This window comes from Seriola aureovittata, chromosome 24 (assembly GCF_021018895.1).
Source record: "Seriola aureovittata isolate HTS-2021-v1 ecotype China chromosome 24, ASM2101889v1, whole genome shotgun sequence".
Classification (NCBI taxonomy): Eukaryota; Metazoa; Chordata; class Actinopteri; order Carangiformes; family Carangidae; genus Seriola; species Seriola aureovittata.
The window spans coordinates 98,586-110,801 of NC_079387.1; the positions used below are offsets into that span (position 1 = coordinate 98,586).

At 45.0% G+C, this 12,216-nt stretch overlaps 6 non-coding genes and 1 pseudogene across 6 annotated transcripts; all 7 read right to left on the bottom strand.

Moving 5' to 3' along the window:
* Positions 1-306: 306 nt before the first annotated feature.
* Positions 307-424, bottom strand: LOC130165804 (5S ribosomal RNA). The gene has a single exon (XR_008827014.1). It is a non-coding gene; the product is annotated as a 5S ribosomal RNA (ribosomal RNA).
* A 270-nt stretch (positions 425-694) lies between these two features.
* Positions 695-813, bottom strand: LOC130165774 (5S ribosomal RNA). The gene has a single exon (XR_008826986.1). It is a non-coding gene; the product is annotated as a 5S ribosomal RNA (ribosomal RNA).
* A 270-nt stretch (positions 814-1,083) lies between these two features.
* LOC130165787 (5S ribosomal RNA) lies at positions 1,084-1,202 on the bottom strand. Its single transcript, XR_008826998.1, has one exon. It is a non-coding gene; the product is annotated as a 5S ribosomal RNA (ribosomal RNA).
* Positions 1,203-1,472: 270 nt separating this feature from the next.
* On the bottom strand, positions 1,473-1,591 carry LOC130165767 (5S ribosomal RNA). The gene has a single exon (XR_008826979.1). It is a non-coding gene; the product is annotated as a 5S ribosomal RNA (ribosomal RNA).
* A 270-nt stretch (positions 1,592-1,861) lies between these two features.
* LOC130165812 (5S ribosomal RNA) lies at positions 1,862-1,970 on the bottom strand (annotated as a pseudogene).
* Positions 1,971-2,240: 270 nt separating this feature from the next.
* Positions 2,241-2,359, bottom strand: LOC130165769 (5S ribosomal RNA). Its single transcript, XR_008826981.1, has one exon. It is a non-coding gene; the product is annotated as a 5S ribosomal RNA (ribosomal RNA).
* A 270-nt stretch (positions 2,360-2,629) lies between these two features.
* On the bottom strand, positions 2,630-2,748 carry LOC130165791 (5S ribosomal RNA). The gene has a single exon (XR_008827002.1). It is a non-coding gene; the product is annotated as a 5S ribosomal RNA (ribosomal RNA).
* Positions 2,749-12,216: the final 9,468 nt, after the last annotated feature.

Here is a 12,216-nt window from a genome sequence, read left to right on the forward strand (position 1 = left end):
AACAAAGGGCGTGTTCAGAGTGGTATGGCCGTAAGCGAGAGGGAGCGCGACAAATACCCTCTTTAAACATGATGATCATGTCCTTCATGCACGAAGCTACGTGTTTATGTCTTGCGCAGGAGCCTTTCCTTTTCAGCGTTTGCTTGTTGCTTTGGCTCTCAACATGTCAACTTTGTAACATTTTAATACAAAAGTGTCTTTACATTGTGATCTGTGCTGTCCCCAAAAGTGCAGCCAGGTGCAGAGTAACAGGTTGTTGAAGCAGGAGCAGCAGCGTCCTCTGCTGATTGCAAAGAGATGCGAAAAAGCTTACAGCACCTGGTATTCCCAGGCGGTCTCCCATCCAAGTACTAACCAGGCCGACCCTGCTTGGCTTCCGAGATCGGACGAGATCGGGCGTGTTCAGAGTGGTATGGCCGTAAGTGAGAGGGAGCGCGACAAATACCCTCTTTAAACATGATGATCATGTCCTTCATGCACGAAGCTAGGTGTTTATGTCTAGCGCAGGAGCCTTTCCTTTTCAGCGTTTGCTTGTTGCTTTGCCTCTCAACATGTCAACTTTGTAACATTTTAATACAAAAGTGTCTTTACATTGTGATCTGTGCTGTCCCCAAAAGTGCAGCCAGGTGCAGAGTAACAGGTTGTTGAAGCAGGAGCAGCAGCGTCCTCTGCTGATTGCAAAGAGATGCGAAAAAGCTTACAGCACCTGGTATTCCCAGGCGGTCTCCCATCCAAGTACTAACCAGGCCCGACCCTGCTTGGCTTCCGAGATCGGACGAGATCGGGCGCGTTCAGAGTGGTATGGCCGTAAGCGAGAGGGAGCGCGACAAATACCCTCTTTAAACATGACGATCATGTCCTTCATGCACGAAGCTACGTGTTTCTGTCTAGCGCAGGAGCCTTTCCTTTTCAGCGTTTGCTTGTTGCTTTGGCTCTCAACATGTCAACTTTGTAACATTTTAATACAAAAGTGTCTTTACATTGTGATCTGTGCTGTCCCCAAAAGTGCAGCCAGGTGCAGAGTAACAGGTTGTTGAAGCAGGAGCAGCAGCGTCCTCTGCTGATTGCAAAGAGATGCCAAAAAGCTTACAGCACCTGGTATTCCCAGGCGGTCTCCCATCCAAGTACTAACCAGGCCCGACCCTGCTTGGCTTCCGAGATCGGACGAGATCGGGCGCGTTCAGAGTGGTATGGCCGTAAGCGAGAGGGAGCGCGACAAATACCCTCTTTAAACATGACGATCATGTCCTTCATGCACGAAGCTACGTGTTTATGTCTAGCGCAGGAGCCTTTCCTTTTCAGCGTTTGCTTGTTGCTTTGGCTCTCAACATGTCAACTTTGTAAAATTTTAATACAAAAGTGTCTTTACATTGTGATCTGTGCTGTCCCCAAAAGTGCAGCCAGGTGCAGAGTAACAGGTTGTTGAAGCAGGAGCAGCAGCGTCCTCTGCTGATTGCAAAGAGATGCGAAAAAGCTTACAGCACCTGGTATTCCCAGGCGGTCTCCCATCCAAGTACTAACCAGGCCCGACCCTGCTTGGCTTCTGAGATCGGACGAGATCGGGCGCGTTCAGAGTGGTATGGCCGTAAGCGAGAGGGAGCGCGACAAATACCCTCTTTAAACATGACGATCATGTCCTTCATGCACGAAGCTACGTGTTTATGTCTAGCGCAGGAGCCTTTCCTTTTCAGCGTTTGCTTGTTGCTTTGGCTCTCAACATGTCAACTTTGTAACATTTTAATACAAAAGTGTCTTTACATTGTGATCTGTGCTGTCCCCAAAAGTGCAGCCAGGTGCAGAGTAACAGGTTGTTGAAGCAGGAGCAGCAGCGTCCTCTGCTGATTGCAAAGAGATGCGAAAAAGCTTACAGCACCTGGTATTCCCAGGCGGTCTCCCATCCAAGTACTAACCAGGCCCGACCCTGCTTGGCTTCCGAGATCGGGCGCATTCAGAGTGGTATGGCCGTAAGCGAGAGGGAGCGCGACAAATACCCTCTTTAAACATGACGATCATGTCCTTCATGCACGAAGCTACGTGTTTATGTCTAGCGCAGGAGCCTTTCCTTTTCAGCGTTTGCTTGTTGCTTTGGCTCTCAACATGTCAACTTTGTAACATTTTAATACAAAAGTGTCTTTACATTGTGATCTGTGCTGTCCCCAAAAGTGCAGCCAGGTGCAGAGTAACAGGTTGTTGAAGCAGGAGCAGCAGCGTCCTCTGCTGATTGCAAAGAGATGCGAAAAAGCTTACAGCACCTGGTATTCCCAGGCGGTCTCCCATCCAAGTACTAACCAGGCCCGACCCTGCTTGGCTTCCGAGATCGGACGAGATTGGGCGCGTTCAGAGTGGTATGGCCGTAAGCGAGAGGGAGCGCGACAAATACCCTCTTTAAACATGACGATCATGTCCTTCATGCACGAAGCTACGTGTTTATGTCTAGCGCAGGAGCCTTTCCTTTTCAGCGTTTGCTTGTTGCTTTGGCTCTCAACATGTCAACTTTGTAACATTTTAATACAAAAGTGTCTTTACATTGTGATCTGTGCTGTCCCCAAAAGTGCAGCCAGGTGCAGAGTAACAGGTTGTTGAAGCAGGAGCAGCAGCGTCCTCTGCTGATTGCAAAGAGATGCGAAAAAGCTTACAGCACCTGGTATTCCCAGGCGGTCTCCCATCCAAGTACTAAGCGGGCCTGACCCTGCTTGGCTTCCGAGATCGGACGAGATCGGGCGCGTTCAGAGTGGTATGGCCGTAAGCGAGAGGGAGTGCGACAAATACCCTCTTTAAACATGACGATCATGTCCTTCATGCACAAAGCTACGTGTTTATGTCTAGCGCAGGAGCCTTTCCTTTTCAGCGTTTGCTTGTTGCTTTGGCTCTCAACATGTCAACTTTGTAACATTTTAATACAAAAGTGTCTTTACATTGTGATCTGTGCTGTCCCCAAAAGTGCAGCCAGGTGCAGAGTAACAGGTTGTTGAAGCAGGAGCAGCAGCGTCCTCTGCTGATTGCAAAGAGATGCGAAAAAGCTTACAGCACCTGGTATTCCCAGGCGGTCTCCCATCCAAGTACTAAGCGGGCCTGACCCTGCTTGGCTTCCGAGATCGGACGAGATCGGGCGCGTTTTTTTTTTATATTTTATTATCAAAAATATAGCACGATTCTTATTTTACATACATTTAAAGGGCAGACAAACATTAATAAACAAATTGACAAAACAAAAGACACACAGCCACAATAACACTGAGTGCAAAAAAAAAAAAAAAAAAAAAAAAAAAAAAAAAAAAAAAAAAAAAAAAAAAGTTATTGTTCTGTGTAATAAATCAAATATAATAAACCAACATAAAACAACCAGCGCGAAGCTATGATTCTACCTATTTAACAAAATAAACCAACATAAAACAACCAGCGCAAAGCTATGATTCTGCTTAGTAAACAAAATAAAACAAACATAAAACAACCAGCACGAAGCTATGGTTCTGCTTAGTAAACAAAATAAACCAACATAAAACAACCAGCGCGAAGCTATGATTCTGCTTTATCTATATGAAACAAACATAAAACAACCAGCGCGAAGCTATGATTCTGCTTAGTAAACACAAACTACACAAAGTACACACACATAAGACAAACAGTTCTGCTTACAAAAAAACCTTATATGTTAATAGTGATTGTATTGTTTTCTGTGAATCTGATCAAGCTGTTATGTCTGCTGAAATGTTTATCGAATATGACTGGGTCTGCTGTAAATACTGTTTTGAGATGTGTTGAAACTGTGTTTTTGAAGAAGTGTATGATATTTATGGTTTTCTTGTCGTAGAGTGCAATGTTCCTTCTTATCCATATGGCTTTCCTGGCTATTGTGAGGATTGTGTTTATGAGTGTTATGTTTTGTTTTGCATGTTTTTTTGTGAGCCCAAATGTCCAGTTCCATTTCCAGTCTACATTCCTGTGTGGTGTGTAATTGCAGTGTGTTTTCAGTATTGTTTTGACTAAGTTTTGTAAAGGTATGGTGTGTGTACATGAAAAAAGTAAGTGATCTAAATCTTCTGGTTGGTTATTACAAACTGCACATGTCCGTGAATACTTATCTTTGTTGATCTGGTGTAGTCTGATTCCGGTGTATATTCTTCTGTGCCTTATGTTGTAGTCCATGCTTATTGTCTTGCTGTCCATTAGTGGTGTGTCCAAAAAAGTCCATATTGAAGAGATGTCCATGTCCGGGTATGATGTTTTCCAGTGTTTTTCTGCTGTGGGGGGCCTTTGAATATGTTGGATGAGCAACCGGTACCAGGTCCTTGTTTTTATTTCCTTTAAGTCATTTTCCTTGTCCTTTATTTTGTGCTGGAACTGGGGAAGGGCGGCTCCGTTTCCCCTCTCTTTTTGTTTTAAAAGGTCACGCCATGTAGGATCAAGGGCCTGTTCAAATTTCCCCTTTAGTTTTCTTACATTTTCTTTTCTATAATTAACCTTCTTTGTTTTCAGTTTCTCACACACTAAATTGACATTAAAAAACCCGCTCCCATCCACTACATCACCCACCCTGGTCAACCCAGCGGCTCTCATAGGGCCGCTGATTAGAACCCTTCCCCCACACATGAAAAAAGGACAGTCAAGGAGAGGTAACTGCAGCACATGCTCTTTATTACTGCACTTAGGCCAGAGGTGGGGCAGAATTTTGTCCCATGCCTCAAGTACCTCCTGGTAGAAGCCAGGTAGGCGGCTCCTGGCCATCCCGGGGAGGAGGGCGCACAGGTTGTACGCGTCTCTCTCCCCGTAATCGGCCAGGTAGCTCGCCATCCAGTCCTCCCAGGGGTACTGCCGTTCCAAGTCAAGAAAATTCTTAATAATTTTGACCCTGAGTGCGTCTTTTTTTGCACTGATGTCAATTAGTCCTAGACCCCCCTCCCTTTTATTAGAAATTAGCACACTGTGAGCAATCGAATTTCCCTTTCCTCTCCATAGGAAGGAGGAGATTGCTGCTTTCAGTGAATTTTGGGCCCATTGCGGCAGCTCACAGGTTCCCAAAATGTGATTGATTTTTGACAGTATCAGAGCATTAACTACAATTACCTTTCCTTTCAATGTCAAACCCCTACTCTTCCATAAATTTAAAATATTCTGTATTTTCCCTAAAACTTCCCTCCACCCTCTGTCCCTATCCTCACCCTCGTGCCCCCCTATATACACTCCCAGTATCTTCCTGCACCCATTGTTCACACAAAAACCCCATTTATTTACAATGTTTTGATCCTGTCCTAATGTTCCTAACTCTGATTTGTGAATGTTGATTTTGGCTCCTGATGCTGCACTGTATGTTTTGAAGTGATCTAAAATTCTGTCTATACATTCCCCTGATTTAACTGTGATGGTTATGTCGTCTGCATACTGGGTTATTTTAACTGTTCTGTTTGCTGGTGTGTTTATTCCTAAAATATGTTTGTCTTGTAGTATTGCTTGTGCTAGTTATAGGAGACATAGGTAACCGAGGAGGAGCACAGTGTGTGTGGGTGTGTGTGTGTGAGGCAGAGGGAGTGGTTCAGGTGGGAGTAGGTGTGTGTATAAAGGTGTGCACTTACCAGGTGATCAGATGAATGAGAGAGTCAGGGTTGGGTAGTAGCCATAATTTTTGTTGACCGCAAACGCTAAACTTTACCCATTTATCCATTAATCTCACTTTTGTATCTGTTTAATCTGTTATTACCATTTTTTTTCATACATCCATCCTCGCTACGCTGTGATAGCTCTGTACTCCTTTTACGCAATAAATGCAACAAAAGTATTTTGGATCTCAGCGTATCTTGCTTCATACCCTCCTGGCGCGTCACAGAACTATGAACCTGAGGACCCAACCTCATACTCTCAGCGGCTTATAGAATTATAGCCGCTACATTTTGTCAACAAAAAAGGCGTTTAATGAAAAACATCCAGATGCATCAAAGAACCAAGTCGTGCGCACAACGACTAGCCGAGAACAAAGGAGCCACAGCTAAGTGCCACGCTACGTCATCTATACACCTAGGAACAGGTATGTTTGAACCTGTATGTTCGTGGATTGAGGAATCTGCTACAATTGGAATGCATTGAATCAAATGAAGACAATGTATTAAGTGGATGTTCTGTCAATGAACTTAAAGGCAATGTCTACGGACGGAATCTGGATGCGCTTTTGATGAATTGTGACTGTCTTGTTTAATTCAAAATACAATTTAATGGAAATGAGTCAAATAAACGCTGCTGCTGAATGTTCGAACATGGAAAAGGAAAAAAGAGACATTAAAATGACGCCTAAAGCTTTGGAAAATAAAATCGACCGGCTGCAGCATGAGCGCAAAAGTGCCGTTAATAAAATCAAAGCGCTTATTCCGCAAATAAAGGCGCACATGAAATCAAAAGAAGACGTGACTGAAATTCTTTCACATCTGAACAACATGAATGCACCGTGTAAAAAGGCCACTGACCTGCATAATGAATTACTGCCACTACTACCTGATGATGAACATAAAAAACACAATGACTGGTTTTGCAGCATTATGGAATACAGTGATGCATTCAAGGAACAAGTGGAAAAATGGAAACAGGAAAATTTGCATGAAAACTCAGATAAGTTACAACTTCAGACAAATACTTCTGAGCAACCATCAAAGGAAATGAACCAGTTAGTGCAAGTCCCTGCAGCTGACCCTCCAGTGCCTGTGTCTACTGTGCAAGACCCTCAGGATGAACTTTTGCCCTGTGACAGCATCTCAAATGCAACAAAGAGATCACGCTCACACTATTCCTCATCTTCAAGCTCATCTGCTCGCTTAAAAACAGAAACAAATCTTGCAATTTTGACAGCAAAACGAAAGGCATTAATTGAGAAACACGCATTGGATGAAGAAGAATTACAGCTACGCAAGAGAAGAGAACAGCTTTTACTGGAGAATGAAATTACAGAGGAAATGGCAAAATTAAGTGTTATAAAATCACAAAGAAGTATTATCAGTAAATCAAGGTCAAAGGTTACAGATGGGATGAATTCATATTATGAAAATTCACACTCAAGAAAACAACTTAATGTCAATGCCACTGAATTTTTCCCATCATTGCCTGATAAAGTAAAGCCTAATGCAGTTGAAACTATACAGACAGCTGTGAAGTCTAAAGTCGCTCACTCACCTGACATAAAACATCCCCCAGGTCCTTCTTATACGCTCCAACGTTACCTAATGGCTCCTGAAAATCCTGTGACCAATGTTACACAAACTGGCACATCACAAAATGACAGTGTGCTGGACATAATGAGGAAACAAAACGAAATTACAACACTCTTATTGCAACAACAATGCCTCTCAGCACTCCCTAAAAGAGAAATTCCCATGTTTGATGGTAATCCACTTAAATACCATTCTTTTATCAAAGCTTTTGAAAATGGAGTTGAGCGAAACACCAACAGCAACTGTGACAGACTCTACTTCCTTGAACAGTACACCAAAGGACGTGCAAAAGAGCTGGTGAGGAGCTGTCAGTACATTGATTCAGACAGAGGATATGTGAAGGCGAAGGCTCTATTGAAAGAGCACTATGGCAATGAGCAAAGGGTGGCAGCAGCATACATGGAGAGAGCTTTGTTATGGCCCATTATTAAAACAGATGATGTGAACGCCCTCCAGGAGTATGGCCTCTTTCTGCGTGGATGCTGCAATGCTATGGAGGATGTGCAGTATTTAAATGATCTAGACACACCGACAAATATGTTGGAAATAATCAAAAAACTGCCATACAAACTCAGAGACCGCTGGAGGTGCCACGTATGTGACCTGCAGGAAAGGTTTGACAGAAGAGCAAGGTTTATGGACATTGCCAACTTTGTTGAAAAACAAGTAAGAATTGTGACTGACCCTGTGTTTGGAAACATTCAGGACTCTGCTATACCAACCAAACAAATGAAACACACACCTCACCCTCGCTCCAGCATCAGAGGAACCAGCTTCGCAACCACAGTAAATCGTGTGGAGAGAACAGCCCAACATGTGAGCAACGCTACGGATATAAAATCACCAGCCAAAAAGATCTGTTTCTGCTGCACTGGAGGACACACATTGGATGTGTGTGCACGGCTGGAAAAAATGGCACACAAGGAGAAAATTGACTCCCTGAAGGAAAACGGTGCTTGTTTTCGCTGCCTGTGTGTGGGGCACGTCAGCAAAAATTGCCAAAGGAAAGTTTCCTGCTCAAGGTGTGGCCAAAAACACCCAACTGTGCTCCATAAGGACAGTTTTGCAACTGTAGAACCTGCTGAGAGAGGTGTCCAAATTACGGTGGACGGCACCTTGGTTTCCAGTGGGCTTACAGGGGCTGGTGAGATGAATTGTAAGCTTCCTATTGTGCCAATTCAAGTTAAGACGAAGAAGGGCAATAGAATTATTCTAACATATGCTTTTCTGGACCAGGGAAGTACTGCAGTGTTTTGTACTGAGAGTCTGATGCAGAAACTCAATTTGTCTGGGAAGAGAGCCAACATTCTTCTCAGGACCATGGGGCAGGAGAAGGTGGTCAGCAGCTACATTGTGCCAGAGCTGGAGGTGGCAGCACTAGAAGATGATAGCTTCATAGAGTTGCCAAAGGCTTACACTCAGTTGTCAATGCCAGTCCACAAATCAAATATACCTGCAAATAAGGATCTGACAAGGTGGCCATACTTAAGACATATCTCCTTACCACAGATTGAGGCTGGAATTGAGCTATTAATAGGAACAAATGTCCCAAAAGCCATGGAACCGCTGGAAGTCATCCGTAGTGAGAATAATGGACCCTACGCCATAAGGACGGTGCTGGGTTGGACAGTTAACGGACCACTGACAGGAAACAGTGGAGAGGCCGATTACTGTGAGCAGCCAGTAACTGTGAATCGTGTGTCCATTGTAAATTTGGATGAACTGTGGCAACAGCAATTCAAGATGGATTTTCCAGAGTCTCCTGTGGAGGAACAAGTGGGTCCGTCCAGAGAAGACCTGAGGTTCATGGACATGGTCACAAAGTCAGCCAAGCATGTTGATGGGCACTATCAGGTGGCCCTACCTTTGAAAAATTCAAATGTCAGCATGCCAAATAACAGGAAAGTAGTGGAACAGTGTCAAAACCATCTGAAGAGGAGGCTCCAGAGGGATCCAGTGTTTCACAGGGAGTATAACACCTTCATCAATGATCTACTAAGTAAAGGCTATGCTGAAAAGGTTCCTGATGCAGAGCTGGAAAGAAGAGATGGCAGGGTCTGGTATATACCACACCATGGTGTCCACCACCCAACAAAGGGAAAACTTAGAGTTGTGTTTGATTGTGGTGCCAGTTACAAAGGACAATCCCTGAATGAAGAGCTGTTGCAAGGGCCCGATCTAACAAGCTCACTGATTGGAGTTGTGACCAGGTTCAGGAGGGAACCTGTGGTCATCATGGCTGATATAGAAGCTATGTTTCACCAAGTGCAAGTGCCCCCAGATGATGCCGACCTGCTACAATTCCTCTGGTGGCCACAAGGAGACCTGAGCCAAGCACCATGTGAGTACAGGATGAAGGTACACCTTTTTGGAGCAACATCATCCCCTAGCTGCGCCAACTTTGCCCTCCGGAAATGTGCAGAGGATTTTGGACATGAACATAAGGAGGAGACGTTGGATAAGCTGCACCACTGTTTTTATGTGGATGACTGTTTGGTGTCAGTTGCAACAGAGGAGGAAGCGCTGACCCTCTGTCATGACCTCATATCTCTGTGCACTAAAGGAGGATTCTGTTTGACCAAGTGGCACAGTAATAGACCTGAAGTTCTTAAGGCCATCCCAGAGTCCCGCAGAGCTAAAGGCGTGAGGCAGTTGGACTTGGATTGGGAGTTTGCGTCCATTGAAAGAGTGCTGGGTGTAGAGTGGTGTATCACATCAGACACCTTTAAATTCAAGTTGGTGTGTAAGGACAGACCACTCAACCGCAGAGGCATCCTGTCGACAGTGAGTTCTATTTATGACCCTCTGGGCATGTTAAGTCCCCTTGTTCTCACAGCAAAAAGGATGTTGAGGGATTTGTGCAGAAGAGGAGTTGGTTGGGATGACCCCATACCAGAGAATGTCTCTAAAGAGTGGCTGAAGTGGATGCAAGGGCTCCACTTACTGGACAACTTTGAGCTGCCCAGATGTTTAAAACCTCTGGAGTTTGGAGACGTTGTTAGTGCACAACTACACCATTTCTGCGATGCTTGTGAGGAAGGCTATGGTACAGTCACTTACCTGTTGTTGCAGGATGAGCACCTTCAAATGCACAGTGCTTTTATCATGGGAAAGGCTCGTGTGGCCCCACTGAAGACAGTTACAATTCCAAGAATGGAACTGATTGCTGCAACAATGGCCAGCCGCATGGATTGCCTGTGGAAGAAAGAGCTACACATGAGTCTTCAGGAATCTGTGTTTTGGACTGATAGTGTGTCTGTGTTGAAATATATCAACAATGAAAGCTCCAGATTCAAGGTGTTTGTTGCCAATCGTGTTTCAGAGATACTGAAATCATCTCACCCTGCTCAGTGGAGGTACGTGGATACATCTTCAAATCCAGCAGACGCAGCATCTAGAGGGGTCAGAGTGGAGGCGTTTCTGAAGGACAGACTCTGGTTAATGGGACCTCAGTTTCTTTGCCAACCTGTATCAGAATGGCCTGTGAATCCTGAGCCTGTGAGCCATCTCTCCAACGATGATCCAGAGGTGAAGAAATGTGTTGTTGTCAATGCTGTACAAGCTGGAGAGGATCCCACTACTCACCTGATCCATCATTATTCTTCATGGGTCAGACTAAAGAAAGCTGTGGCATGGTGGCTGAAATACAAGGAATGGTTGTTATCCTGTATCAGGAAGAAAAAGGAGCTAACACCCAATCAGAGTGAACAGAGCAGGAAGCAACAAAGAAGTGAGAATCAGGAACGGTGCATGTTTAAAGGCGCAGCTGTCCTGAGAGCTCTTACCGTGGAGGACATGGACAAGGCTGAGCTGACCATAATCCAGTTTTGCCAGAGGAGAAAGTTTTTGGAGGAGCTTTCGTGTCTGGAAAAGGGGCAAAATGTCAAGAAAGGTAGTCACCTGTATAAGTTGTGTCCAAAGCTGGAGGATGGAGTCCTGCGTGTGGGAGGACGGCTCAGTAAAGCAGCACTGCCTTTGGAGTCTAAGCATCCTGTCATTCTGTCAAAAGATCTTCATATTTCTACCCTGCTGCTGAGAAATATACATCAAGAGGTAGGACACAGTGGTCGTAACCATATGTTGTCCAAGCTCAGGGAGAAATACTGGATGACAGGAGCAAGCACTGCCATTAGGAGGGTTCTGTCCAAGTGCACCATCTGCAGAAGACTTAATGCCACTCCAGTTTACCAGCAGATGGCAGATTTGCCCACAGAACGACTCAGGCCTGATGAACCTCCTTTCACCTGTGTGGGGGTTGACTATTTTGGACCCATTGAAGTGAGGAGTAGGAGGAGTATGGTGAAAAGGTATGGTGTCTTGTTTACCTGTCTTGTATTGAGAGCTATTCACATTGAGGTGGCACCTGCTCTGGACACCGACTCCTTTATAAATGCCCTAAGGCGTTTTATCTCCAGAAGAGGACAGGTCCGTGAGCTGCGTTCTGATAATGGGACAAATTTTGTGGGAGCAGAGCGTGAGCTAAAGACAGCAATTGCTCAATGGAACCAGGCACAGATCCATGATGTGTTACTTCAAAAGGGCATCAAGTGGACGTTCAATCCCCCTGCTGGATCACATCATGGAGGAGCATGGGAAAGGCTGATCAGATCGGTGAAGAAGGTCTTGAACTCCACTCTCAAGGTACAACGATTGGATGAGGAAGGACTCCACACAGTTCTCTGTGAAGTGGAGGCCATTATTAACAGCAGGCCCATCACCAAGGCTTCCACGGATCCTAACGACCTGGAAGCGCTGACACCGAACCATCTGTTACTGCTTAAAAACCAGCCTTCATTACCACCTGGGGAGTTCCAAGTAGCAGACCTGTATGCACAGAGAAGATGGAGACAAGTCCAGTACATATCTGACCTTTTCTGGAAGCGCTGGACAAAGGAGTACCTGCCTCTGTTACAGGAACGACAGAGATGGACTGGGGTGCAGAGAAACCTTGTCATAGGAGATCTAGTTTTGCTTATGGACAGTACCGCACCTCGTAATTCTTGGATTATGGGACGTGTCTTGCAGA